Below are 12,327 nucleotides of genomic sequence, written 5' to 3'. Positions count from 1 at the left end.
CGAAAAATAGACATGGCGCAGCTTGTCGTCGTCGCTCCATTTGTTGAACGTCACGGTCCTCTCGTATGTCTCCAGCCAGGTTTCAGGGTCTTCAGCCGATGATCCATGGAAGGTCGGTGGCTCCCGAGGTTGTTTCAGCAGGATAGGGGACGCTGGGGATGCCATTGGGGTCGTTGACTTGACCTTGATCGCTGTGGTCTTCTCGGGAAGAAGTTCGTACTCCGGTAGAAGTCCTTGCGGCCTACGGCTAGCTCGCTGGTCCTTGGCGACGTTGGCGTTGTCCTCCGGTTTCGGACTTGGATCGCGGCTATGCGGGGGCGTTTGGTGCATGAACGAACTAGCACCTCCACCAGATGTCACGTAGTAGTGACAGTGAAGAAAACAGTCGTAACACTGTGTACGACGAAACTGGTTGTTTATTGGGCGAACCTTTGCCCACAAAAGCAAGCTACACTCAAAGCACAACGATAGCGGCGCGACCTGCGTCTGCATCGGAATGTTTAACATTTTTAGCCAGTGGAAAGCGGTCACCAGTGAAAGATATACATGTATACGTGTCAATATATTGTGAGCATTATATTACTTGCCCCGCCTTTCCGCCACCATGCCCCAAGAAGATCCACCAGGAGCCCCCAGCGTCACCGTCTCTGCATAGAGAAAGAAATTCAACAATTCAACAAATTCAACAATAGGGCCCAGCGGCCGAATCGACTGCAGCGTGCCAAGCGGTCGGTGTCAATCACTTACATCACTTCCGGTTTCAGTTTTGGGCGCGCGTATTTTGAACGCAAGCTAGCACGCCGGCTGTGCCACCCCCCTCCCTTTTTTTTTGCTCTTCGTGCAGAATCGGTTTATTATTTAGCAAAAATGATTGCGAACGATCTCGTAAAGTCCCATCGAATCTGTGCCACGTGCAATTTCACAAAGTAGACGCAAGACCTTTTCTGCAATGAGGAAATATTTATTTTGCTCTATATAAAAGCTCGTTCCGCCCTTTTTGTGCGTTCATCCAACGTTGTGACACCAGCACGTAAGGCAGTAGTTCCTGTATGAAGCTCCACCGGACGGCACCAGCTGAAAAAAAAGTAAATTACAAGCATGTTACATTTGCAAGCACGTAACAGCATGTTACAAGCATGTGTCATTTTGGTATATAGACATAGGAATACTGCGTGTAGAGGCGAAACGTGCGAAAGCGGTGAATGGGCGGCATTACAAACAAAAGTAATTCGCTTTTACATACATGGCGTAGAAAATACACGACTCATCCCAAACCATATATGAAAACATATGATTTCCAAGCGTTCCCCCATTTCCGGCCATTATTTCCTGCACTTTGGCAGCACAAATACACGAGCGACTTCGCGTTTCCAAAACTTGGCCTCGGGCTACGCGATGGTACGCTATATACATAGAGACGGACGCAACAGGCACTCAAGACAAATGCGTGGGTGCAGTGCCTTTTTTCAGTCCTTTAGAAGACGTAATTTTCGAATTACAAGTTTCTGATGTGTTCGTCGTTCGCGCGTTCTGCCGGCGCCAGCAGCACACCCCATGTTATCACTCTTGGCAATCGCCCATCGCGTTTTCAACAGGCGTGAGTACCGAAAGAAGGTATATGTTGTTGCGGAGCCACAAAAAACGTCACAGACTTGTCCCTCTAAGATTCATTACACGCCAAACTAACTTTATCACCACGGCCGAGCTGCTTATCGCTAACTGCGTCACAGCGCGCTGTGCGGCCAGTGTGGCTCAAAAACCGAAATAAGTTACAATAGTCCCATAGGAGGCGTCGGAAACATGTCTCAGCACGATTCATTAACTCAAATTAACTGCGCCAGGATGGCCGAGCTGTTTTTCGCTATCTGCGTCTTAAGTCTCGGTCCCGTGCCGTAAGCCTAATTGCGTCGTAGACTGTGAAACAAGATTTCTCACCTTGCCGTGGTGTCTTGTCCCAGTGCAGAAGGAACGCAAGAATACGCCGAGAGCCCAATAAACCAGGTTACATTTAAAAAAGAAAAAAAAGAAGGAGACAGACGAGTCGCCGCGCGCGAGCGCTCAAACGCGCGCGCAGCCATCCTCGCTGCTGTGTCGCAATATATATATATATATATATATATATATATATATATATATATATATATATATATATTGCGAGACAGCTGCTCAACTTCGACGGCTTATTATATATATATATATATATATATATATATATATATAATAAGCCGTCGAAGTTGAGCAGCTGTCTCGCAATATATATATATATATATATATATATATATAGTAACGTGGAACAGGGGAGATAGAAGAGGAGGAGAACGAAGAACTCAGCAGCAGCCACGGCTACATTTCGGTGGCGACATCGTGGCGACCTCTCATCCATCCTATTCTTACCTTTGAATGAACATCGATCATCCGTAACAGTTTTTGGTGGAGGTGCTGTGTACCCCCGACCACCACGCAACACGGCGAACACGGTTCTCCAACCTCCTGATCTGCGTCGAAGCCGCCGAATCGCTGGATTGCCCGCATTACTTCCGGTGACTCAGATGTCCCACACCGAAGCCAACACACGCACGGAACCAGCGGCATTATATATATATATATATATATATATATATATATATATATATATATATATATATATATATATATATATAGATATATCGTAGCAAAGGCGAATGACAAGCGCTTCGATGTCTGGGAAAAGACGACGATGAACGGTGGTTGTTGTTGACGCTCTAGCTCGCGCTCACCCGTAGCCAGACCTGCCTTTCGAATAGCCTTCTACAACGCATCGCCCAGGCCTGCTTGAAGACCAACGTGGCTTTGGTCTTCAAGCAGGCCCGGGCGCTGCATTTTAGGTGGTGGAGGTGCTGAGGTTCTGTTCATCCTGGAACTTCGCAGCCGGATGCTACCATCAACTTTCACCATGACTGATCCTGACCCATCACAAGCAGCTCCCATACCAACGAAAATCATCTGTGCTGGCGTGCACCGACAACCCGTCCCACCTTTATTTAGCGGCACCGACGACCAAGACGTAGATGATTGGATCGTCCAGTTCGAACGAGTGAGCTCTTGTAACAAATGGGACGACCGCGCCAAGCTCATGAACGTTCACTTTTACATCACTGATGTAGCCGGCCTCTGGTTCAAAAACGATGAAAACGGAATCACGATATGGTCGACGGTCACGGTAGCCTTCATGGAGGTCTTCGGTAGTCCCGCCGTGCGCTAGCTCCGCGCGGGACAGCGCTTGCGCATTCGAGTCCAACGCAGGGAGGAGACGTTTACAAGCTACATCGAAGATGTTCTCTCCTTTATCAAGCGCGTCGACCCATATCTCGCAGAAGGGGAAAAATAAAGCACACCACGAAAGGAGTCGACGACGATTCATTTCAGATGCTTGTTGCTAGGAACCCTCAGATGGTAGCCGACGTGATACAACACTGCCAGACTTACGACAAGATGCAAAAGCAGTTCGCGTATCACTCTGTACCGCGTCGTGTATCACTCTGGTCGGACGTTGCGTCGGCAAGCTGAGCGCTTCACCACTCTGGAAGACGTGCTGTACCGCCGGAATTACACCCCCGGCGGCCATAAGCGACTCCTCGTCATTCCCACCAACTGCACTCCGAAATCTCCTCCACTTTCCACGATGACCTACAATGTGGCCACGCAGGTTTCCTCAAAACGTATTCTGGTATTAGGCTTCAGTACTACCGGTGCGCCATGTACCGTTTGGTTCGATAGTATGTTCGGTCATGTTCCAATTGCCAGTGACGCAAGACTCCTCCTCAACACGCCGCTGCAGTCACGGGCTTCCATGTCCTCTGTCATGCCCCGCCCGACCGTTTGACCGCATCGGCATCGACGTCTACGGTTAGCTTCCCAGCCCACCAAACGGTAACCGTTGGATAATCGTTGCCGTCGATCACCTCACACGGTATGCCAAAATTCAGCTCTTCCGTCGTCTACAAAAAAAGAAGTTGCCACTTTCATTCTCCACAATATCGTCCTTCGTCATGGAGCTCCTCCGGATTTGCTGAGTGACCGTGGTCTTGTGTTCCTCTCCGAAGTCATCGCAGCATTGCTTCCTGAATGCCGCGTCATTCACCGCACCACCATTGCCTATCATCCACAAACAAACGGGATAACAAAACGTTTTAACCGCAGCGTAGGCGACTTGCTCTCTATCTACGTCTCGTCAGACCACTCCAACTGGGACCGAGTGTTACATTTTGTTACGTTCGCTGAGAACACCGCTATTCAAAGCAAAACTGGATTCTCCCCTTTATTTCTCCTTCACGGACGTGAACCTTCTTGCACCATGGACACTATAATTTTATACCGACCCGACGCCTCAGAGTCCACGACTCTGCGTATCTGAAGCTGCTAGATATGCTGCAGAATGCCGCCAACTTTCACGTTCATTCGCGCCAAAAGACCAGTGGTGCCAGAAGCAACACCACGATGCATCAACAACTACGCGCTATGCTACTGGCTCGTTAGTCTGCCTGTGTGTCCCGTCCACTACCCCAGGTCTTTCAACGACGCTGGTCTCCAAGTACCATGGTCCATATCGCGTACTTAAATATCTCCGGTGAGCTACCTCATCGAGCCGTTAGAACAGTCTTCTGACGATCGTCGTCGCGGCCAAGAAATTCTCCACGTGTCCCAACTCAAGCAGTGCTGCGATTGCCCTGTGCTTTCTCGCTCCTAGGCCGCCAGGATGGCTCCTTATTCCGTGGGGAGTAATTGTTCTGAAGGCGAATGACAGGCGCTTCTATGTCTGGGAAAAGAAGACGACGATGATCGGTGGTTGTTGTTGACGCTCTAGCTCGCGCTCGCCGGTAGCCAGACCTGCGTTCCGGATAGCCTCCTAGAACGCAAAGCCCTGGCCTGCTTCAAGACCAACGCCCCCATTTTAATATATTGTCACGGGTATAAACTATATACAAAATGTATTTGCAGGAGATAGACAGCAGCTGAGAACACAGAGAGGCTGTTGCCACTTCGTCCTCTTCTACTTCGTCGACATTGTCTGTTTTCCTCAACGTAACACAACCCCCGGCGGAAAAAGCACCGTCGCCGTGATTCAGACGGGGCCATCGGGAAGGGCATAATAGGGCTTAAGCCGAGAGACGCGTACGACGTCGGGTGATGTGGAATCGGTTGACACGACGGATGTCACTGGGATTATCTCATAGGTGACATTGGTCACTTGAAGTAGAACACGGTAAGTACTTTTGTAGCACGGAAGGAGTTTCTCGGAGAGCCCCACACGTCGGCAAGGGGATGAAAGGAGTACGAGAGAGCCTGGTGCAAAGTATGTCTCACGATGGCGGCAATTGTAAGCGTGCTTCTTAGTTTCCTGCGATGCCAACAAACGAGTACGGGCAAGCTGACGCGCTTGGTCAGCGTGGGCGATGGCGTCGCGGGCATACTCGGTCCGTGAATTCCGTACCAAGGGGAGCGAAGCGTGCAATGGTAATACAGGGTCACGACCGAAGAGCAAGTAAAAGGGGAAATACCCAGCAGTATCGTGGCGTGACGAATTATGTGCGAACGTGACATAGGGTTGCGCAATATCCCAGTCCTTGGGGTCGGGTCAGACGTACTTCGATAGCATGTCAGTGATGGTCCGATTAAGTCGCTCAGTAAGGCCGTTGGTCTGGGGATGATAGGAGGTAGCGAGTTCGTGCTTGGTAGAACAGGAGCGTAGGATATCGGCGATGACTTGGGCGAGGAAAGTGCGGCCACGGTCGGTAAGAAGCTGTCGCGGGGCGCCATGGACTAAAATGATATCCCGGGTAGGAAATCGGCGACGTCAGTCGCGCAGCTCGTGGAAGCGCTGGAGTGATGGCGTAGCGCGTCGCGTAATCAGTAGCCACAGCGATCCACCTGTTGCCGGAGCTGGACTAAGGAAAAGGGTCAAGGAGATCCAAACCCACGCGGAAGAATGGCTCAGTTGGAATCTCGATCGGCTGCAAGTACCCGGCAGGAAGCATTGATGGCTTTTTCCGATGTTGGCAGGGCTTGCAAGCAGCTACGTATCGCCGTACGGAGCGCGGGAGGCCGGGCCAGTAGAAGCGGCGGCGCACGCGGTCGTAAGTGCGAGCAACCCCAAGGTGTCCGGCAGTAGGTGCATCATGAAGCTCCGGAAGCACGGTTAAGCGGAGGTGTTGGCGAACGACAAATAGAAGGAGAGGACCGTCAGGACCGTCAGCACCGTCAGATTGCAATCCATCAATGAGGGTCCTCAAGGTAGCGTCATGGCGTTGCTCGTGGGCTATGTCCAAAACCTGGGAAATGGAATGAACACTTGCGGAAGCATCCGTGTCGGCGTTGGCGGGCGTGCGTACAGGGTAACGGGACATGCAGTCAGCGTCATTGTGTAGGCGACCAGACTTATGCACCACAGAATAGGAATGCTCCTGTAGCCGCAAAGCCCATCGTCCAAGCCTCCCTGTGGGATCTTTTAAGGAGGAAAGCCAACAGAGGGCGTGGTGGTCCGTTACAATAGAAAATGGCCAGCCGTAAAAATAGGGGCGGAATTTTGCTACGGCCCACACAAGTGCCAAACATTCGCTCTCAGTAATACAGTAATTCCGCCCCGCAGCTGACAAAAGATGACTAGCGTACGCGGTAACACGTTCACGGCCGTGCTGAACTTGTGCCAAGATGGCACCGCCGTGGCCACTGGCATCAGTGCGCACCATTGTAGGGGTTGACGTATCGAAGTGTCCTAGAATCGGCGGGGTGGTGAGTATGGTGGTAAGGTGAGAAAAGGCGGCGGTGTGAGAGTCTCCCCATGACAACGGCACACTTTTCTTCAGAAGATCTGTCAGAGGGCGTGCTATGGTGACAAAATTTTTAACAAAGCGACGGAAGTAAGAGCATAGGCCCGCGAAACTGCGGACATCTTTTTCGGACTGTGGGGCAGGCAAATCTTTCACGGCGCGAATTTTCTCCGGGTCCGGTCGGATGCCAGACGCATTGACGACATGCCGAAGGACTGTAAATTCACGGTGGCCGAAGTTCCATTTCTTCGAGTTGAGCTGCAGACCGGCCTTGCGAAAAACAGCAAGTACAGCTGAAAGGCGCTCGAGGTGTGTGCTGAATGTGGGCGAGAACACATTAACATCATCTAGGTAGCAGAGGCGAGTCGACCACTTGAAACCTTGGAGTAATGAGTACATCATACGCTCAACGGTAGCCGGAGGGTTGCAGAGCCCAACAGGCATAACTTTGAAGTTGTAAAGACCATCAGGGGTTATAAAGGCGGTCTTTTCACGATCGAGATCACCCACAGCGATTTGCCAATATCCGGACCGTAGGTCGATGGATGAAAAATACTGTGCTCGTATAATCAATCAAGGCCGTCATCTATACGAGGTAGTGGGTAGACGTCTTTCGTCGTGATGCGGTTGAGGTGCCGGTAGTCGACGCAGAATCTCCATGTGCCGTCCTTCTTCTTTACTAGCACAACAGGTGACGCCCAGGGACTTGGCTCAATGATGTCTTTCGCGAGCATCTTGTCCACTTCCGTTTTGATGACTTGGCGCTCCGAAGCTGAAACTCGGTAGGGTCGCCGATGGATGGGAGGATTATTGCCTGTATGTATACGGCGTTTGACAAGAGACGTCTGGCCTAAGGGACGGTTGTTCAGGTCGAATATATCCTTGAACGAAAGCAATAAACTGCAGAGCTGTTCAGCCTCCACAGGCGTGAGACTCCGGGCGATCATTTTCTTAATGTCGTGGTCAGTACAATTGGTAGACCGAAAAGGTTCACAGGACTTCTCGACGGCAAAAGTTTCAATGCAGTGAACTTCTAAAGCAATGATCGTAGCCAGGGAATCTTTAGGCAGAATTTGCTTTGTGAGCCGGAAATTCACCACAGGGAGATACGTGTGATTGTCTTTGAGTCTCAGTATTGTATGTGGGACAGTAACGTTGTGGCTGAGAACGATGTCAGTTATTGGAGCGGAGATGTAATCATCATCGGGAACTGGCGTAGATGGTGCCATTTCGATGTATGTCAAGGCCTGTGGTGGAACGGCAACAAAATCAGTCGGTCTCAGGCGAATTTCGTGAGGTGTTGTAGGATCGTCCAGCAGAGGCAGGTCAAGACGCACAGTACTTGAAGAACAATCGATGAGCGCTGAATGGGCAGAGAGGAAGTCGAGGTCTAGTATGAGGTCATGGGGGCATTGGTCAAGCACAGTGAAAAGGAAGACAGTATGGCGGCCGGAAATGCTCACGCGTGCAGTACACAATCCGACCACGGCCACCATGCTGCCGTCAGCGATTCGTACCACCCGAGTAACGGCAGACGTAACAATTTTCCTTAAATGGCGGCGAAGGCGGCTGGTCATAATCGATATCTGTGCTCCGGAATCTATGAGTGCTGTGACGGGTGTGCCATCAACGTGGACGTCGAGAAGGTTACGTTTCGTAAACAGCGTCAAAGGAGGATTTTGCGACGAATTCGACATAGCAGCACTACTCCGAGGTGCCGCATTGCCTAGTTTTCCGGCTGGGATGGTCCTGGGTAGGTCGGCGAGGGCGAGCGGTGAATCTGTGGCGGAAGTGGCTGGCGACGTTGAGGCGAGGGCGAGCGAGTATAGCGGCGAGGAGAGGTAACGGCGTCGGAAGCGCCGTAGAAGCGACGGGGTGAATAACTGCGGGGCGAACTTGTATTCCAGAACGTGTTTCGAGGCGGGGACGACCAACGGCTACGGCTGTGACGGGAAACGTGACCGATTCGGCCGCAGCAGAAACAGATCTGCCTGTCATCAGGTGTACGCCAGTCCGATGGATTCCGGGCACTGTAGGGATAACGGGTACTGTATGGTGGACTGCGATAGGAGCGAGGCATAGGTGCAGGGCCGGTGTCAGGACCACTCAAAGAGCAAGCGCTGGGGAGACCCATATTAGCGATTTCCTGGCGAACCACGGATTGGATCAGTGATATCGTCTCAGAAGTGTCGGTCCAAGACGTCTGTTGAGGCGAGACAGGAAACGCTGCTTCGAGTTCACGGCGCACAATGCGGGTCACGTTTTCACTTGGTGGTGGCAAGCTAGATTGGTCGGTTGGGTCGGTGCAAGAAGAGGTCGCTGCAGTATTTGGAAGCCGTGTAAACTGATTATGTATACGGCGGCTCTTCGCCTGCTCGAAACGGCGGCATTCCTTCATGATGGCGTCGACGGTCGATAACTTTCTAAAGCCAAGAAGGTTGAATGCGTCGTCCGCGATACCCTTGATAATGTGCCCAACCTTGTCCGCCTCTGGCATTGACGTGTCGATATTATGACAGAGGGCGAGGACGTCCTGAATGTAGGAGACGTACGACTCGGTAGTAGTTTGGGCACGTGTGGCGAGTTGTTGCTTGGCGGCTAGCTGTCGACCGGTCGGATTGCCAAAAACGTCGGACAGGTTGTCTTTAAACAACTCCCAGCTGGTGAGCTCTTCCTCGTGAGAATAATACCAGGTTCGCGGTGTTCCGTCGCGATAGAACATGACATTGGCCACCATTATGGTCGGATGCCACCTGCTCACCTTGCTGACGCGCTCGTACATCTTCAATCATTCTTTTACGTCAACACCATTCAGGCCGTTGAATTTGCCGGGGTTCTTGCGGCTGAGGGAGAGCAACGTACTGGGTCTGCGTAGTCGGCGATGCAGCTGCAGACGCGGTGCCTGCCGCTGGATGCATGTTCCCAGGCTGGGCCAGACGTCCGCTGCGGAGCTCCGTGGCGAAGACGCGTACCCCGCACCTCCACCAAAATGTCACGGGTATAAACTATTTACAAAATGTATTTACAGGAGATAGACAGCAGCTGGGAACACAGAGAGGCTGTTGCCACTTCGCCCTCTTCTCCTTCGTCGACCTTGTCTGTTTTCCTCACCGTAACAATGTGGTCAAATGGCTGATGCAGTAATAGCAGCGTGAGTTTCTTCAGAGCACGGGATGGTTGATATATATTGTCACGTAGTAGTGACAATGACGAAAACAGTTGCAAAGCTGTGAATGACGAAACGGACTTTTTATTGCGTGAATCTGTGCCCACAAAAGCAAGTTGCACTCGAAGCAGAACGATAGCCGCGATCGTCGAAATCTGATCAGCAGCGAAACGCGTCGGCTTTTATACGCACAGCCGTCATCTTTCTGAAAGGGAACACATAGAGAAAGGAATTCAACAAGAGGGGACACTCCCATAGGGCCCAGCGGCCGAATTGACTGCAGCGTGCCAAGCGGTCGGTGTCGATCACTTACATCACTTCCGGTTTCGGTTTTGGGCGCGCGTATTTTGAACGCAAGCTAGCACGCCGGCTGCGCTCCCCCCCCCCCCCCCCCCTTTTCCTTTTTTTTTTTTTTGGTCTTCGTGCAGAATCGATTTATTATTTAGTAAAAATGATTGCGAACGATCTTGTAAAGTCCCATCGAATCTGTGCCACGTGCAATTTCACAAAGTAGACGCAAGACCTTTTGTGCAATGAGGAAATATTTATTTTGCTCTATATAAAAGCTCGTTCCGCGTTTTTTGTGGGTTAATCCAACGTTGTGACACCAGCAGGTAAGGCAGTAGTTCCTGTATGAAGCTCCACCGGACGGTACCAGCTGAAAAAAAAAAAGCAAATTACAAGCATGTTACATTTGCAAGCACGTAACAGCATGTTACAAGCATGAGTCATTTTGGTATTTAGACATAGGAATACTGCGAGGCGAAACGTGCGAAAGCGGTGAATGGGCGGCATTACAAACAAAAGCAATTCGCTTTTACATACATGACGTAGAAAATACCCGACTCATCCCAAACATATATGAAAACATCTGATTTCCAAGCGTTCCCCAATTTCCGGGCATTATTTCCTGCACTTAGGCAGCACAAATACACGAGCGACTTCGCGTTTCCAAAACTTGGCCTCGGGCGACGCGACGGTACGCGACATACACAGAAACGGACGCAACAGGCACTCAAGACAAATGCGTGGGTGCAATGCCTTTTTTCAGTCCTTTAGAAGACGTAATTTTCGAATCACAAGTTTCTGATATGTTCGTCGTTCGCGCGTTCTGCCGGCGCCAGCAGCACACCCCATGTTATCACTCTTGGCAATCGCCCATCGCGTTTTCAACAGGCGTGAGTGCCGAAAGAAGGTATATTTTGTTGCGGAGCCACAAAATCGTCACAGACTTGTCCCTCTTCATTACACGCCAAACTAACTTTATCACCACGGCCGAGCTGCTTATCGCTAACTGCGTCACAGCGCGCTGTGCGGCCAGCGTGCCTCAAAAGTACCCCAGAAAGTAACGAAATTACTTTTCAGTAATGTCTGGCGTCAGAGAAAGCGGCACAAACTTCTAGCAAGATGCACTAGACTACACACCACGGCTGAGTTCTCGCTAACTGCGACACGGCGCCCTGTGCGGCCAGTGTGGCTCAAAAACCGAAATAAGTTACAATTATCCCCTAGGAAGCGTCGGAAACATGTCTCAGCACGATTCATTTACTCAAATTACCTGCGCCAGGATGGCCGAGCTGTTTTTCGCTAACTGCGTCTTAAGTCTCGGTCCCGTGCCGTAAGCCTAATTGCGTCGTAGACTGTGAAACAAGATTTCTCACCTTGCCGTAGTCCAATAGTGCAGTGGTGTCTTGTCCCAGTGCAGAAAGAACGCAAGAATACGCCGAGAGCCCAATAAACCAGGTTACATTAAAAAAAAAAAAAAAAGACGGGTCGCCGCGCGCGAGCGCTCAAACGCGCGCGCAGCCGTCCTTGCTGGCTTCGGGGGAGTGTCTGGTGGATGACGCATGCATCTGGCGCGTCATTGATCTGTGGCTAGGTAAGGCAAGGAAAATAAGTCGCAAAGCTTAAGTTCATTTATACGCAAAACTTTTTAGTTTTCGCGGCAAAGAATTAAAAAAATAAATCAATGCCTGTTAACTTAAGTTCACTTTCTTTTTTTTCGATGCTCGCGGCAGCTAACGTTCGGTGTCAAAAGTATAGCGTGACGTAGGGTGACGTGTTTCCTGTTGCCAGTTTTTGCCGAGTGTCCCCTCTTGTTGAATTTCTTTCTCTATGGGGAACACGTGAGCGCGTCGCAGGTGTCCTCGAAGCCCACATGTGGCGCGGCGCCGCGGCGAGATGTGAAACGAAAAGGAGAGAGCGGTGCCCTTCCTTCTACAGCCTACACTCCCGTCACGAATGTGTTCGTCATTTTCTCACGCTTTCTTCTTGATATTTATCTTTTGTTGGGACATCTCAGCAAACGAGGATTGTTTGCGATACAGATTCTTGCTATCACAGCTTCGGAAGCAT

General features: G+C 50.8%; 1 long non-coding RNA gene across 1 annotated transcript; it reads right to left on the bottom strand.

Moving 5' to 3' along the window:
- Nucleotides 1–940: 940 nt before the first annotated feature.
- LOC125945237 (uncharacterized) lies at nt 941–12,024 on the bottom strand. The gene is made up of 2 exons (XR_007466727.1): nt 11,634–12,024; nt 941–1,074 (listed from the first exon to the last, which is right to left on the bottom strand). It is a non-coding gene; the product is annotated as an uncharacterized LOC125945237 (long non-coding RNA).
- Nucleotides 12,025–12,327: the final 303 nt, after the last annotated feature.

This window comes from Dermacentor silvarum, chromosome 5 (assembly GCF_013339745.2).
Source record: "Dermacentor silvarum isolate Dsil-2018 chromosome 5, BIME_Dsil_1.4, whole genome shotgun sequence".
Lineage (NCBI taxonomy): Eukaryota > Metazoa > Arthropoda > Arachnida > Ixodida > Ixodidae > Dermacentor > Dermacentor silvarum.
Note: the sequence above shows the minus strand (reverse complement) of the source record. Positions and strands in the feature narration are given on the sequence as shown.